General features: G+C 34.6%; 1 long non-coding RNA gene across 1 annotated transcript in view; it reads left to right on the top strand.

The window, feature by feature from the left end:
• Positions 1-1,807: 1,807 nt before the first annotated feature.
• Positions 1,808-17,369, top strand: part of LOC143695117 (uncharacterized) — a 163,447-nt gene continuing 147,885 nt past the window's right edge. Inside the window, exons 1-3 of the long non-coding RNA XR_013184055.1 lie at positions 1,808-2,072; positions 6,453-6,524; positions 10,453-10,553. This is a non-coding gene — a long non-coding RNA (uncharacterized LOC143695117). The remainder of the gene's footprint in view (positions 2,073-6,452; positions 6,525-10,452; positions 10,554-17,369) is intronic.

The following is a 17,369-nucleotide window of genomic DNA, read 5'->3' as shown; positions in this document are numbered from 1 at the left end:
GTGTAGATGCTCTCAGGCATTGCTTCTACCTCTGCAAATTTATATTAACAAGTGCATATTGTATATATTAATTTCAGATTTATTCAAAGTGGTCTGTGCATAGCAAACTGAAAACACTTGTCATGGTAGTATTAAATATAATGAGTACAGAATATTAAACATGATTTTGTATGGAATTCTAATTCAGTGGTCTGTATTTGTATATATTTGTATGCAAGTATTTGCATGCATGTATATGTAGAGAAATCAGTGCCAAAAAAACTTATTTTGCTGCCACTGTGTTATTACTCATCATGAAAATATAATTTTGCCCACAGTTCATATAAATCAGAGTGATTTTAAAGATGAAATGACTTAACTATACTTCAAATCTCTACAAGTAATCCATATATTTTAAAGATGCATGAATTTCACATTTGCAAGTATAAGTGTATTTAATTTGCTGGGTGTTATGTCAGTCTGGAAACTTTTAAGTCTTTGTCCGAGTGGTATTTATGATAATTTTGTTCTGAAGTGATGCAGTCTTTATTCAATAAAAATAAATATGCACAAGTTATTGTGCTATGAGACTGAAATATGTTACAGTAGTTTATACAAGACTTTATATAAAATGTTTTATTGATTGACTCTATGTCAATTTTAATTTAAGCTTTATGATTCAATCTGTGTCTATTTTTAATTTAAGTGGATTACATTCCGTAAAGATCCTTTTACTGTATTGACTTGGATGTACCATATTATTAGGTACTATGAGTTCAGCTTCTGCAAATCTGTTAATACATAAAACCATAAGAAGCCTCTTATGTTCAAACCAGGTTAGAGTGAAGACATCAGATTAATATTTGATCATGTAGAAGTGCCCTTAATCAGATTTACTTATTTCTCAGAGTGTTTCTGCAATTATCATAATTGTTGTGCTAAATATGTTTGTCTTTATATCTGGCTTTGGGCATAATCTTCTCTCTTGAAACCCTCTCATTGTGGGACTTGGATTCCTGCACAAAACCCAATTAATATTAAGATGACAGTCCCTGATGAGTTCCCAAGGAGCCAGCAGCTGAGCAGACTCTGTAACGTTCTTAAGTACAGACTACTTGAATGATCAAGAGCATCTGAGGGAGACATACAATTCAATAATCCCTTTCTCAGGAAAGTCAAGAGTCCTGTGAGATAAGAGTGAAATCAAAGGAACACATCAGAAAGAAAATGACTGGTATAGTCTTGTAGTGTCTCTATTAAAATGCAAAAGTTATGGATTTTTTTAGGGGTGATGGGAACCTTTTCTGTTTTATTGATTTCTTTTTATAGTTTGATGATTTCTCTAAGATTATCTTAAAAGCTTAAAGAAAAAAGAGACTTCATCAAAAGGTATTTTGTGTGACAGGCACATACATACTTTTTGTTTCCATTATATTAATTAATACAGCACATTTCAGTGGTTCTTACTTTTGAGACTTAAACTTATGCACTTTATGTACGTGGTACATTTGTCACAGTTGTTTTTCATGATGGTGACCCACAAATGATAAATAACCCACATGTGACTTATTCTGCAAGACTTGTTCCTTGAAAAAATGGAGTAGCAGAAAAGCAGTGCTGTTTACTGGGTTTTGTATGCATCAAAATGGCAACAGCTGCTCTTTTCTGATACCCTCTTCTATGATCTAATATCAACGACTGAATTTACTCTCTGCTGATAGTGTGCTAACCTATTGATTTGTAATCAGAAATTGGTTTCCTGTCACTTTAAAAGGGAAGCACTAAGGGGCAGTAAAAACAAGCCTGTCTGTTCTGGACAAAGCTCTGGTTCAGGCTCCATGCTGGACATTTTCTTATTTTAAAGAGTTCACTTTTTTTTTTTTAAAGAAGGTACTTCAATTAATCAGAAAAGGCTTATTACTTTTTAACTTATGATATTGTGCAGGGTTCATGTATTTGAATTGCTCTTGAAGTCCTTCTCATATCTGTAGTCATATCAATAACTAAGATTTTATTTTATTAATGATTGTATAGTCTAAGCTGATATTTCTTAAGGTTAAAAAACACAAACCAAACAAAACATCTCAATGCCGGTAAGTGTTCTTTCACTGTAGATTTACATGTTTAACAAAGTTTCATTGTCTGAAACTTGTTAGACAGTAAGATAGTAAATGTTACTAAGTGATCAAAAATGCTCTCCTTTATCTTTCTTAGTGTTCCTGCATTGTCCCTTAAATTTGTCTTGTGTATTTCACTGAATAGATTTATTCAAGTAGCTACATAAATTTTTGTTCCAAAACCAGTAGGACTGTAATGGAATGCAGTACAGGCACTTTCTAAATGCACATTTTTGAGTCTTACTCATTCTCTGTTTTTAGTTCCGTTTATTGTATATTATGGTAAACTTTGCAGCTGAGGACATGATCCTTAGAAAGTGTAATATTACATTAGAACTATGACCTGCCAACATAAGCATTTTTGTTCATTTTCCCATGCCAAATTAGACTAAATTATGAATGATGTGAAATAAAATGTGCCTTCTAGTTTTCTTCTCCCTAATTAATATTCAAAACAATCAAGAAGAAAAAATGAATATCTAAATCATACATATGTATATGCCTTTCAAGCTTTATAATAAAGGCAAAATAACCCCTTACTTGGTTAAAATCCAGCTTAAGAGTCAACATACAAAGGTGACTGCTGTATAATATTAGACATATCTGTATTATGTGGGCATGTTACTGCTCCACCAGAATCTCTCAATAGTAATTATTATGCCAAGCACCCTGTTGGCACAATTACACTAAAGCTCTAATTAGCAGCAGTAAGATTAGAACCCCTACATGTTAAATCTGTAGAGGCAAAGCTGAGTGAAGGATTTAAAACAGTTTCAAAACATTGTATTGTCTTTATTACAGTCTTTATATTTCAGTAAAGAAGGGTTTTCTATAAAATGCACTTAAAATAATCTGGTTCTGTCACTAAAAATAGGAAAGATAAGGTAATTGCAGTCAAACCTCAGCACTCTGCTTCTATCTAGGTGCTTTATATCTCAAGTGTCAAATCCAGTGAACTCTAGTGGAAGTTACATCCTTCGAAGCTTTTCCCTCGATGAATTACTGGGGTTTGGGTGGATAAAGGCTTTTCCTGCTGCCTTCAGTTCCTTCTCAGTGACTGCTGAGTGTTCTGTGCTGGAAGTGTCTGGCACGTGGCGAGTCTTATGTCACAACTTTATCGGTAGCTAAACATGATCCTTGTTAATTCACGCCTTTCTCCATTTCACTCTTCACCGTTTTTTCTGTAAAGTAACGAAAACACCAAGTTCATTGTCCAGCTGCAGCCTTACAGACAGCACACAAACACTGGGCACTGCCAGTCTGAAGCTGCTCGCTTACAGGGGACGAGCAGAAGCCAACACAAATGGTATCAAAGGATTGATTCCATTATTTGAAAAGTTGTGGTCTCACCACCTGTCCAATACAAGGAGATTTTAGCAGATTTGAAATGACTGATGATGCATCTTCATCAAGATTTGGTATCTACTAAATCTGAGTTTAAAATATCTGCTTCTGTATAACTCTTATATACTGTTTCTTTCCTCTGATGTTGGGTCATTAGATACAAAATATTCAAGTAAGGCATCAGTTGATTCTCAGAATAAGCAGAGATTTACATGCCTAAAGCATTCTACTTCTGTTTCTTAGTATACTTTGTATTTGACAGGGAGGAAGCCTGTATTTCCTGGATTCTCTGTTTTAGGAACAATTTCTTTAGCTGTGCTGAATTGTAATAATGATTCCCCTCATCAATTTATTTATTCTTATTTATAGCATATGCAAATTTCTCACTGAGAAAATGATTGTATGATTGCTTTGTCTTAACATTTATTGATTGCATAGTGCCACTACCATTAATGAAGGAAGCTGAATGCAAAGCTAACTGAACCTGGTGAATATATTCCCACTGGCTCCAGTAAGATTTGAATTATGCCTACAGTGGAAACAGACTTTATTGAACTCTCCTCAAGCTTGTCCTAAGGGGACGAGGACACCTTTTCTGCTTCTTATCTAGGTTACTTTAGAGGTAGAGTTTTGAGCAAAACAGGAAAGCAAGAACTCAGGAATTAATTTTATGAGAGATTTTGCATGTCACCATTTCATGTTTCAGGATACTATTTAATACTATAGTACATCTCACTTTGGTCTGACAAAAGAAGCACAAGACAATATTGGGAGTGAAGGGGTTGCCTACATTTAAAGGTTTCCCCTACTGTGTTTTTCCCCAGTAGAAGAGGGACTCTCACATGACAGTACTGCTGTGTTTTGTCAGCCCAAGAAGAGACATTAAGGTATTTTTCTGTATAGCTTCAGGCTGGTTCAGTGATTTGTGCTGCTGCAAGGAAAAGCACAGAGTGCAGTCTCCATTACATTGCACTAACTCCACTCAGACAGCCTCGTATAATCAATCTAGTTAAATACCTTTCTTTGTAAATGCCTGGATGTTGAGGGCACAGGTGAAAATCATCAGTGCTCCAAAGGTATTGGGTTTTTATATGTATTATTCAGACTTAATTTATATACAATTGTTGTTATCTGTAATATGTGGCAGACTCAATAGCCTGCTGTCTTAGTTTCAATATTTACCCTCATTTTTTTTTTAATATATTTTTAGTCTCAACTTCAGGGAAGAAGGCTTGTAAAGCAAAAGAAAAATTATTTATGAATAATAAAATAGCTGTTGTTAAATAACTTATTTCATGATTTTAATGAATTCAAAAATTGTTAAAGTTCATGTTTCTCTCATTGTTCATGCTATTAAATGCATATTAGCGTGGTCATTTTTGTTTAATGGAAACAAATAACAGTTAATCTTATTGGGAGGTTAAGTGGGTTTACTCTGTAAAGGGCAAATCCCAGATGAATGTTTTCTTTTTTAAAGAATAGCTTTAGTCACTGACAGATGGTCTCTGTCTGAGTCTCCCTGTAGACAGATACAGTTTCTTTTTACACGTTTATGAAAGTTGTAGATACAGATATTCAGTAATATGCTGTTGTGTAGGACAAAGAGCAAGTCTGGTGGATTGATGGGATTAGATTTCAGAACAGTGACATATGGTTGGTTTACCAAAGTGGACAAAATTTGAAAGGAAAAAGAAGCCTCTACAGCTCCAGCTACTCACATAATGGAAGAACTTATATTTGGCCAATTGCCTCTTACAAAAGGCAGTATGGTAACTCTTATTTAACTCTGCTTAGACTTGGATATACCATTATTAGGTTCTGATTGTGTGCATTTCTGGCTTTCAGATAACTCTGCAAACAAATTGCCATGTAATCTTAAGTGCAGAAAAGCAGTAATGCCTTAATTTAGAATATGGAAAATTTGATCCCTTGCCCTAACCAATCAGATATCAATATCACTTACATGTCTATTGCAGATTGGTTTTATAAATTCAAATAAGAAGGAGACTGCATGATAAGCCTGCATTTTGCTTACCCTGTATGCTACATGTAAAGTTATAACATCATTATAACCTTAATCAAATAACTATACAACATATTTAGTGGTAATTTGTCACAGTAAAATTATTCATAGGTGTCCAGTTATATTTATGTGTTATGCCATACCATGTTTTTTGGCAATGGAGTTTGCTAGATTTCATAGATTTACTGTGTCTGCTTTTTTTATGACTGACATAGCAATAACCAGATTGCAAGAATATTTATGTTGTTTGTGGCTTAGCAAGATAATTAAAGGATATAAATTAATCAAGTGCAATTAATTAGAAACTTTATGTTCACAGCAGTCCTTCTTTGCATGTATAATTTATATGTATTGATTTCCCAGCTTTCATTAGCCTATGAGATAACAGCAAAAATGCATTAGAGAAGAAAATGTACAATTAGCGTGAGAGTGAACCCTGGCATAATTGATAGATCAGCACATGTTTGGGGCAAATATAAAGCTTTGTTAACTGTCATAAGCAGTTAGAATTGATAAGTGGTATTTCACTACATATCTCTCAGCTGATGAATGGTGTTTTTAAAGAGTCCTCTTAATGGGAAGCTGATAGGTTGGTTGAATTTACATTTTAATCAGAGTATTTATGATGGAGGCAGCCATAAGAAATTTATTGGCACAGTGGTAAGGACCTTCCCTGAGGGATGTGGGGAAAGAGAAAGCATTTTAATATGGCTACTCACCTTCCCCTTCTTTGTGTGACCTGGTCAGCGCATAGGAAGGGCAAGCCTTTTGGCTATCAGCTAATAACTGTTATTAGGGGAAATTTCAGTTTCTACTGTGTTAATTAATAAGGTGAAACAAGGATGAAAACCTACAGAATATTGCAAACTTACTCAGAAAAGAGTAGCTCTGTTAACAATAGTCTGTAACAACTACTTGTAGATCCTCACTGTGTGAAATGCTGTGTTTTAGTTATAGTTTTGTTTAAACACTTTCTTTTATACCTGCAGGCCCTTCTACTGTAGGAGAACTCTTGATCCAAGCTAGTCCCTGATTATCTGCTGAACAAACATTTAGAGTTGGTAGGTATGTGGGAATAGCCCACAATTTACAAGTGGGGTTTGTGATTCATTGTTCAAATGTCCTTTGTTAGAATCTGTTTAGATGTTGCTTAATAATACCAAATTTGTTATTTGCAGATGCTTGCTAGAAACTAGAAGCTTTCATATAAAAATATTTTTAAATCATATTTTCTATTTGAGATTATTTTCTGATTTATATCTCTACACATTCTGCTTTAATAAAAATATCTAGCTAATGCACATATTCTTATATTCCCAAGCTTCTGCCTAGCAAATAAGCAGTTTTTCTAACCTAGTTAAACTAGTTGCTGAAATGGAGGAGAGCTAGACTCCAAGTATCTTGCTTTACTGTTTTTATTGACATGTCTCAGAAGTTAATAGCCTCATGCATCACTTTCTGTCTCGATGAATTCTATTTGATTTTCTTTTGTATACCTATTCCACAGAAAAAGCAATCATTGGGTTTATTTTGTAAGTAGTACATTAAATAAAGTTTTTTGGTTTTAGGTATTTCAGTTTTTTCATTTTGTTTTACACTGCTAAATTAGAGAAGTTGACCAGTAAAATTAATTCATAGAATATTAAATATTTGATATAAAAATGAAAATTATAGCTATCTATGAAAATAAATTAAGGACCCACGCTTAAAAATCATAGTTTATTTGTATGTCATTTTAGCCATATCAGATAAGAATCTTAGGCCATATATAGACACATTAGTTTTGTATTATAAATGTCTTAATTATTCAGAGTTCATTAGTTTCCTTTTTTCACAACTCAAAATAAATGAAAGTTGGATGAGTTTTGCTATTCAGTAGCTGCAGCTACGCAGCATCACCAAGTGACAGTTTTATAGACAGCATTTTAATGGCTTATTCCTTTAGAAAGAAGGAGACAAAGTGATTATTATATCACTTATTATTTTAATGCAGAAATGAGGGTTTCCTACATTTGTAATTTAGATAGGTTGCCACCTTAATGCAAAGTTGTCTTTTGTATTGTGTCCTTACTTGCTCAATTTGCATTGTGCCTGTTGCTTTACACAGTATCTGTGGTTGGATTTGTTGGCATTTTGAAAGTGAGAACTGTTGTTTCATCTGTCTGGTGGCTCCAGGGAAGAAGAGTATCAAGTACTGTGTGCAATACAATTCCCTTTTTGATTTATAGCTACAAGAAAAATAAAGCTGGGACAAGTACACCATGATATAATTTAGAATTAAAACCATTTCTGAATTAAAGTGACTTGATTGTAATCCTGCAGGTTTCTTTGTCCACAATCAGGAAAATGAATGTCAGAGATATAAACAGTACATGTGTGCCTATGCTTGATCCCATTGAGCTAGAGGGATTTCTTCCACTGAAACAATCCTATCGCCCTGACCTCTTTGCCAGCTTCTCTGATACATCCCAGGCCTTTGTGCCCATTAGTGCCTGGCACCAGTCTGAAATGGTGCTTGCTCAGATTTTGGAATAATGCCCTTTTTTGGCATTCTCACCACTTGCCAGTTGAGAATCTGGGCAGCTCCCCCACCTTCCCTTGGCAGAGAAGGCCCTGCTGCAGCCACTCACAGTGGCCCAAAAAAGGCTCTCTCTGGAAAACCCCATGCTGGAGGCCCTTTCCCTTATTTCCTCTTGTGTATGTGACATTCCTGCACCAGGTTGTATGTATACCTTGGGTATAATTGCATGCTTTACTGGCAGCTCACTTCCAAATGAACCGGGTTTATGTGTAAATGTTACAATGGTAGCTAAAAAACAGTCTAAACTTTTCTATATATCATTTTAAACTGAGTGAAATAGAAGAAAACCACTACTTTGATATTTTAAAGGGAATAAAAGTTTCCTTGATTTTCAGTTTACTTGGAAGTTCAGATGTAATACAGGTGTTTGTTGCATAGCAGGTATGTTGGATAGATACATATTGATGTCATTTTCTTTGCTATGCTATACTTCATGTCATCTTGAGAATAAAAATGAAAAGAACATTCGAAGATTTTTGTGCTCAACTGAGATGACATCTTTTGAAAAGGTTTGACTGGATAGTTTTCCAGTTAGATATGTATTTGTTTCATCTAAAATGTTAGATAGGTATACTATGAGTAGACAGCCCCAGATTCTCTGTGTACAGATGCTATGTTAGTATATTTCATAAGCAAAGATGGGAATAGTAGCTTTATTTGAGCAAAATACAGAAAATATCTATTTGTCCCACTAAGTTGTTGCACATATACTTCAGCATTTTTTAACTGAAAGATCAGGCACTTTTTATTATATAATGGTTCAGGTTCTCTCTGGTTTAATGCTCAGAACTCTCTGGGAGTGAAATGTGACAGTATTCCAATAGAAAAGATGAAGTGGCAGCAGTGTGATAAGGATGAGGTATGCAGGATGTTGATGTGAATGTATTAAATTAGTTTATATGCACCAGGAGAAGAGCTACTTGAGCAAGGTTACTGCCTACTAACCACTATAAATTCTCCAGTGAATGGGAGCATGCCCAGGATCTTACATGTGATTTTTTGTTGTTGGATCCCCATCACTGGCTGGCTTAATAGCAGCTCTGTTCAGAGCCTTATCCTGTAAAAGCACTTTGAGGGTCCTGCACTGAGCAGTTCATGACATGGGGGAGATTTCAAACAGTACCTAAAGAAATCTCTATTTGAATGTGATGGTATTATGGATGCTGGTTGTTTTCTTTGCACAGATCAAATTTAGCAAAAATCTGTCTCCTATACAGTAAATATCATTTCTGAGAGTTAGGACATTGTATTGAATGTTCTGTGGGAATTTCAGTGTAGAATATGTTTCTGCTGTGTCCTCTGCAAAAAACCAATTTTTGTACAGGATTAACAGGACAGTTTAATGGATTTTATAGATGTTAGCTTCCTCAGTTTTCATCTAAAGTCTCTGTACTTTTGTTTTAGAGAAATAATGAAAGCATTCTTCTGATCAAGCTGCTTCTGCAACTTTTATTTTTGTGTTAGCTGATTTAAATTCACAGGTTAATGGGAGTAATGAGGGTAGAACAACTCCATTTCTCAGGAAAACAGGCCATTTACTCTGAAAGAAAGAGAGCTATTCCATTATAAATACCTAATGTTTTTGTGATATTGAATATGGTGACAAAAAAAAATCTAATTGGTCTGACTGATTGATGGAACCAAACTTTCCGAGGTTCTGGAGGAGAAAGGAAAGGAATTGCAAGTAGAAACCTCAAACCAAACATGCAAAAATGGGCTTACATGTAATGGAAAGGGATGTGGTATTTCAGGAAAAGAGAAAAATTAGCATGTCCACTTGAAAAAGCAAAAGTCATGAGTACAGATAGCTTTTGTAAAGAACCCTCTTCTAATGCTGGTTAGCTCTATAGATCTGGGTAAGGGCTCTGGCAGTGGGCTCATGCTTTTGTTTCTTCACACTAAGCTCTCACTTTATTACTATTTGACCATCTTCTCCACACATGAGAACAATCAAAAATTTTGTTTGAAAACTATAAAATGAAATACAAAGCTTTTCTATTCCACCAGATTCCTAGAAGTTTGGATGTGTGACAATTAAATGCATAGTCATAAGGCAAAAATAATCAATATATATCTTAGGTTTGTCTCTTTGTGGTTAGTCTGGCTCACAGTGGAAAGTAAGAAGTGAGCAGTGCTTATTTGAAATACTTAAGTGTGAACTTAATCCCATTAAGTTAGTTCTGTAATTCACCAGGGTGTCTGTGTGTGCTTCAGTATGTGACTATTGCTTGAATGTGTGGGAGGAGGTTATGAAACTTTTGGATTCAGTGAGCATTGCAGCATTGGAGTTCAAGGATTGACTGCTTTAAACAAAATAGTATTTTTTTTAACTATTGTTAAGTATTCTGCAGCTTAGGACTGTGTGTTTTGCTCTTTAATGTGAATATCACTTTTTAAATTTTTTATAGACTATGACTGCAAGAGAAGAGAATATCAGCATCTGTGCAGATGGTGGAGTCATATTTTCAGGAAATATCTGCAAAATGCTTGGCTAGCCTTAAAATAGATGGTAATTACATCTAAATTTCTTTTTTGCTGTGGTAATTCCTCTTTAATAAGAAGGGAATTTTTATTTAGCAACAGCTTTGTCTGGCTTCCTTTATTATGTTTCCATCTATTTTTGTTCCTGGATTGCACCTGCTCAGTAGTTATCTAATCTTTCTTAGAAGTTTACACTCTCAAGTGAAACCTTTGAAGTTTACACTGATTAGTGTTTTATGGCATAAGAGATATGTAGTGTTTTATGGCATAAGAGATATGTATAGTTCCTTCTTTTATAGTGTTAAAGCTATTATGCACCTGGTAGAAAGATAGACATTAAAGTGCAGATGACAAACCTTTAAAATATTTAGTAGATTAAAGTACTGAATTACTCCCTTCTTCTGGTTCAAGGTCCTTAATTTTACAAAAAATTCTGCCAGTTTGGGTTTTGAAGACAAGGGCCTTTCATGTGTGGTTGTACACTGGCAGATATCAGACAATTTGCAAAATGTAGTATATAGTTATAGAAATCCACTTTTTAACTAGAACAGTATTGAAATATTGCTGATTCTAGTACTCTACAGTAGCATTGAATTTTCTTGAAAATGTACATGACCATTTTTCATCCAGACACTCGGGGGTTTTTTTGTTTGCAGAAGCACTGTATTTAACAAACACCCTTGGAAGGTGAATTTTGTGTAATTTTGAATATAAAATGTCTGTGTAAAGTAGATGCTGTCTAAGCAGCTGTTTGCATGCCTAGGGACTGAGAAAATATCATATAGATCACTTGAAAAAAACTGATTTTTCCTACTATTAAAAGTCATATATTCATATATATTTATATAAGCAAAGATCTTACTAGTAAAAAATCTGCATATTTTTTAGCCACTGGGTGGTAAAAAGGGAAATAATCGTATTTTCCTCCAAAATATCCTAAAAGGAAAAGAGACTGAGGGAAGTGGTTCCTGTGGTGTGAAATGAGAAGCCTTTTCAGGGTACATGAATAAGAGCTTTGCCCTAGCTACAGGAATTCTGAAATGCTCTCTTGAGTTTGTTAGTGAAAATGCCCAAAAATTGAAATGCAGTTTTGGTCTTCCTGAACAGAGTCTGAACCAAAGGCCATGAATTTGTGTGGCTTGAAGCCCTTGATGCTGAGCTCGTGTAGCCCAAGTGCACAGACACCTGCTGTCCTCTGTCCTTGAGTTTTCCCTGGTTTTCACAGTATAGGACTTTAAGGAATATTGCTGTTTCAGAATCTCCTGTGCTTTCTGTTAAAAATGGACATCCATTGCAGTGTTTGAGCTATTGTGGAAACAATGAGTAATATCAATCTGCCTGCTGGAATAAGCAGAGCAGGATTCTTTGAAACATTTGAATAGCATTAGTTTACACAAACTAGAAACTACAGTGGAATTGCTCACTGTTTCCTCTTAATGCTGGGTTATCTTTTGGGGATAAAGACATTATATTGTTGAAAGTATTGCTATGAATATTTTTTGGCAAAATCACAGGAAAATATATTATTATGAGATAAGAAAAACCACAAAATGATAGATAGCTACTGGATATCTACTTTAGATAACTACTAAAAACCAATAAAATACTATTTATTGTATATGCAAGCTCACTAAGTAATGGATTTTCTCTTGGGACAGAACTCCTTTCCCTAAATATTTACAAATGGAGAGACAAGTATGCTTTGAAAAAGAATGGACTGGAAAAACTTGGCTTAGAGTTTTGGGGTGGGGTTGTTTTGGTTTTGTTTGGGTTGATTATTTTATATATGGCTGGTGGTGTTGACTGGGATCTGCAGCGAGGTGCACTCGCTGTGCTCAGAAAGATGCAATCTGATCTAATCAGGGCTTGGCCTGAGAATGTAATAAATTGTCAATGCAGGACTTTTGCATTCATTTACACTAATATAGAGTGTCTCATTTCTGAGAAGTAAATCACAGTGGCTTTAGTACTTTATTTTCCATCTTGTATGTAAGTAAACTGCAGGATCAACTGGGAGGTTGAATCAATCTGCTATTTATTACCTCGAAATGTGACACCCTATTTTAAGTGCCTTATTCCCTTATGATTTAGACAGAGCACTGCATTACGTTTAAACAGTACAGAAACCAGCTTTACTCTTAGTGGATTTTTCACTTGAGATGTGATGGATTTACATTTGTAAAAAACTCTCAGTGTATCATTATGTTATTACATAAAATAGAGTTTCAAACAGACTGAAATGGAGAATATAAGGAAAGTAATTCCAGATTTTCCTGTCATCTAATCATCTAATAACTGTTAATAATTCTATAGGTTGTTTCCATGGCACTATATACTTGAATAATATGTTGTTGTTCAGTTGGTTTTTGTTTGGTTGGTTGGTTTTTTGGTTTGGGGTTTTGTTTTTTTGTTTTTGGTTTTTTTTTGTTTGTTTGTTTGTTTGGTTGGTTTTTTTGTTGTTTTTTTTTTTTTTTGTCTAGAACAGTTTAACATTTCTTAATAAACTATTTTCCAAGGAAACAATGATTTCTTGCAGATTACAGGGCATTTCAGACACTTTTCCCCAAACGGTTACTTGTTATTTCATGCAACTTTTCTCCACTAATTTATGGAAGTGAAAAGAGGAGACTTTGGCTTTTGGTGTTGGTGAGGTTTTTTTGCTTTGGGTTTTTTGTTTAGATTTTTTTTTTCTCTCTCTTGGAGGTCATGGAATGAGAATTAGAACCTAGTTTATCTTCTAATATTGTATTCTGGGGCCATACACCACTGTGCTATCTAATAATGTTAACTTATATCATTGGGGTTTTCGTCATACCCTTAAACAGAATTTTCATGTGTTTACCTACTTTTAAAGAATTAATTGGAAACATTCAGGTAAGTTAGCACTTTAAAATCCCTATAGATTGAGTTGAATAAAAAGGCAGCACCCATAATACTGGTTGTCTGTATAATTTTAACTTCTCGGTCACATTGTGTATGCCTTAGTTGTGATAAAAGTCTCTCTGATTATTTTTGTACCTCTTCTCTGCTTTTTCTATTAGAAAGTTTTCTATTAGAAAGTTTTTTAACTTCCATTAAGTTGTTTACAAAATCAAAGTTATAGTTTTGAAAATATTAAACTGATTAAATTAAGGGAAGGTTTTCACATGTAAATGAAAAAATAACCCATTTTCTGGAGCTAAGCCTTTGGACCCCAAATCAGAAAAACACTTGAACATCCACTTTTTTCTTTTAACATGTTAGTGTGAGCTTTGACTGAAGTTTTGTCAAGTCACAGTGACTTTCTTTACTATGTACTACTTCAATGGAAAGCATATAAAAGCACCCAAAAATTCTTTCCCTTGCACCAGTTGCAGCTGTGATCTTTGACAGCCTCTGTGTTCTCACAAGTAAATCTTACATTTGGAGTAGAGAATTTGATGTTAGCAGGAAATATACCCACACTACCAACTTCTCTCATGTATTTAGCACTCAAGAAATACCTGCTATATGGGAGTAGTGGCAAAGGGTTAACTATTTTATTATATGAATGCAGCTGATAAAAATTTTAGCATAGAAGTCAAATGAATAGATAAACTATATTCAGGCACACAAAATTGTAAAGATATCTTGAATCATTACCTGGTACTTGAAACAGTTTGCTTTGACCAGCTTTTTCCCCTTCCTGTTTTATTACAGGCATACTGTATGCTCCATAGTAAAGAGAGGGGAAAGCATATGGCCTCCTGTTTGAACTTCTGTAATTAATCCTTCCAAATACTATTTCCTTGGAAAGTTATTTTTAATTTTATTACAGTCTGTTCTTGTATTCTCCCACACAATCACTTGGGCAACATTTGTATCGATGAAAACGACATAAAGCAGCTCTTAACTAAAAGGAGACTGCTGTTTTACACAACATGTAAATGATTAAGTGATAGATTTTTATTACTGTTTGTGTGTAGAGTGCACTACAGCATTTGAGCATTAACTCTCCCCCCATCCTGCCCCAAATCTGTGCAGTCCTGCAGAGTGTGTTTAAGATCTTCTTGCTGTTAAATATCATATGGCTTATTTTTCAGAAAGCTTTTTAAAACACCAGTTATTCCCTTAACGAAAGATTGATATTTCTGTATATGTTCTTATGTTCTGTGGATTCTTGCAGTCATTGAGAATAAAATTCTGCACTGTGGAATTGCTTAAAAAGAAGCTAAAGGTTATAGCTGTAAGTGATGAAAAAAATACTGAGAAATAGAAGTTGATCAGGTTGATCCTATCCAGTCAGTATCCTGTATAAGAAAAAGACTTAAAAAAAAAAAAGTCTGTCCATTTCTAGAAACCACCTTTAACACCTTTACTGTTTGCCTACATAGAGAATTAGAGATGTGTGCACTGAGCATGGCTGCTGGATGCTGCAACCCTGTAAGGCAACGTAGGGGAAGGAACATTGCAAACGAAAGTGTACGATGATGGAGAGCTGGAAGGGTTGTATTTCTGAATACCTTAAAATATTTTCCAGAATTCCATGCAAAGCAACTGATTTCAATTGTATGATTATTTTTTGTAACAGAGAACATATTAAATGATCTTGATTACTGTTGCCTATAAACAATTGAAAGGTGACAAATGCTTTATAGATATTTTCTGATGTTGTTGTGAAATGTAGATTGAGAGAAAATCTTCCTCTGATTTAATCTTGAAATGAACTAGAGTTATTCTAAATTTCATGCTTTTAGATAGCTTATAGTAAAATTCACCCTTTGAAGATATTTCCCAGAATGTTTCTTTTGTCTCTTCCCCCTCTTCATCCATATCAATTTTTCATCACATTTAGTAAGGGAGCTTTATACAGCTATATTATCCTGAATGCTGTTGTTTTTAAAGGTTGTAATTGGAAGCATAATTTCAGTTAAGAGGTGTACTGGCAAGAAATAAAACTGACTAGAAAGAGTGGACATAAAATATGGTTTTATTCAAATAAACTAAAGGGTGAAAGCAATGTATAACAGATATCTCTTAGCAACTTAATTCCTATTCAAGGATCACAGTAAGTTCCCATTTCCAGGACTGTGTGCAAGGTCTGCCTGTTAGGAATGCTCACTTGTTGGTTTTGTTCTTGAAACTGAAATTGCTGAATTTTACCAGAGAGGACAACACAGGCTGGATTTACACAGGCACAGTCCTCATTAATTCAGGTGGAGGTTTAGGTCAGCAGCTCTGCAAAACCAGGATTGGGTAGTGCCATGTCTGCAAATTCAGTTCCTGTTTTTCTTCAAAGATATGCTTTTCAGTTCTGTCACATATAAACATTGGGTTTAAATGGAGCACTTCTTTAAGGCTAAATGAAGTCATGCTTCTGCTGAATAGCAACACTTTTTCTTAGCCTATGTATATGAATTATACATGTGAAATAGAGCTGTCTAAATGTCAACTTTAAACTCAGGTGCTTAAATAATATTAGTTATCATGACTAGTTCATATATTTTTAAGTAAAATTAATTGGATAGTATAATACTTTTAGGAAACTATTACAACTGCTTTTGGTTTTTTATAAAATATGCATGTGAACTAGCAAAGAAATTTATGTTTGTTACTTATGGAAAAATCATACTTTTAGCTTTATTCTATCATTGAAGAAATCTATTGCATCTCTGTAGCACTAGAAACCCTTAGAGCATTTCAAACCAATATTCCATTTATTTAGGATACACAGACCATCCTCACTGAGAGCCTTAACCTTTAATGCCATTCATGTCAAAACACATGATGTTGTCATGCTCCATACTCTAACCAGGAGAAGATATCAGGTTTGCTTCAACTTTGCTGTTACATCAACTTTGCTGTTGCCTGCTTGTTTGCAGGCAACAGTAAGGTTTTGTTAATGTTCTAAACTGTCTAAAATATTTTCTTTTTCATTCTGTGTCATTAACATTACTTTAAAGTGGGGTTCATTACAGCTCTAAGTGCTGTAGATGTATGATAAATTTGATTGTCAAACAGCAAGCTAGAGCTTAACACCCCAGCTGAAGTGATCTGAAGGGCATGGTGCAGAAATGAACTGGTTCTTATGAATTATCAACTACTTGATGCCTTAGCCAAATGAAGCTTTGTTATTTCTTTGCACTATTAAAAATAAGTGACAGTCTAAAACTTTTAGAGAAGCTGAAATATAACTGAGGACTTCCTTACTGTGGTGTTGATGTGGGTGCTTAAAAAAGTCAAAAGGCAGATAGATAAATCTGGAGGAAAAAACCACACTCCCTTATCAAGGAATGCTGATGAAATAAAGCTGATTTTGAAGGTTATTGGAGATTGAAAAACATATCATTTTATGCTTTCCAAGGGGCAATCCTGTTTTCTTCTGGTTATTGTTGCAGGAAGGATTGATCATTGTTTTGGGGGGGAGTGGGTCAGTTTCTATGTGGTAGTTGATTTGTTCGAATGGAAACACAAATAAAACCTGCATCTTTAGCTTATTTAGGATCAGGGCTTTTGAGTTACTTTTGCTTCACTGAAAGACAAGCAGGTATGTAGAGAAAAGTAGAAAAGTCTTTCTTAGCATAAGAATTCCCTCTGTTTGAACTGCAGATGGGTAAATATTCCTCAGCTCTGAGGCCTGACCTCAAAACTGTAGTTTAATAACCAACTGTAGCTTTAGTAGATTCTGTCACAGTGATCTCTCTGGTCTATGTCACAGCAGCAAGTCTAGTGTTTCTTTAGTGCCTGTCCTTCAGGACACCTTTGTCATTGCTCCCCATGGCACCTCTGTTTCTCAATTATTTTTTCTTTTCTCCTGTGCTTGGGTTTCACAAGTTTCACACTGCAAGAATAAGAAATAGTCTTCATACACTGGTTAACTTTTGGA

This window comes from Agelaius phoeniceus, chromosome 12 (genome assembly GCF_051311805.1).
Source record: "Agelaius phoeniceus isolate bAgePho1 chromosome 12, bAgePho1.hap1, whole genome shotgun sequence".
Lineage (NCBI taxonomy): Eukaryota > Metazoa > Chordata > Aves > Passeriformes > Icteridae > Agelaius > Agelaius phoeniceus.
The sequence above is the reverse complement of the archived record's forward strand: the minus strand, read 5'-3'. Positions and strand labels throughout refer to the sequence as shown.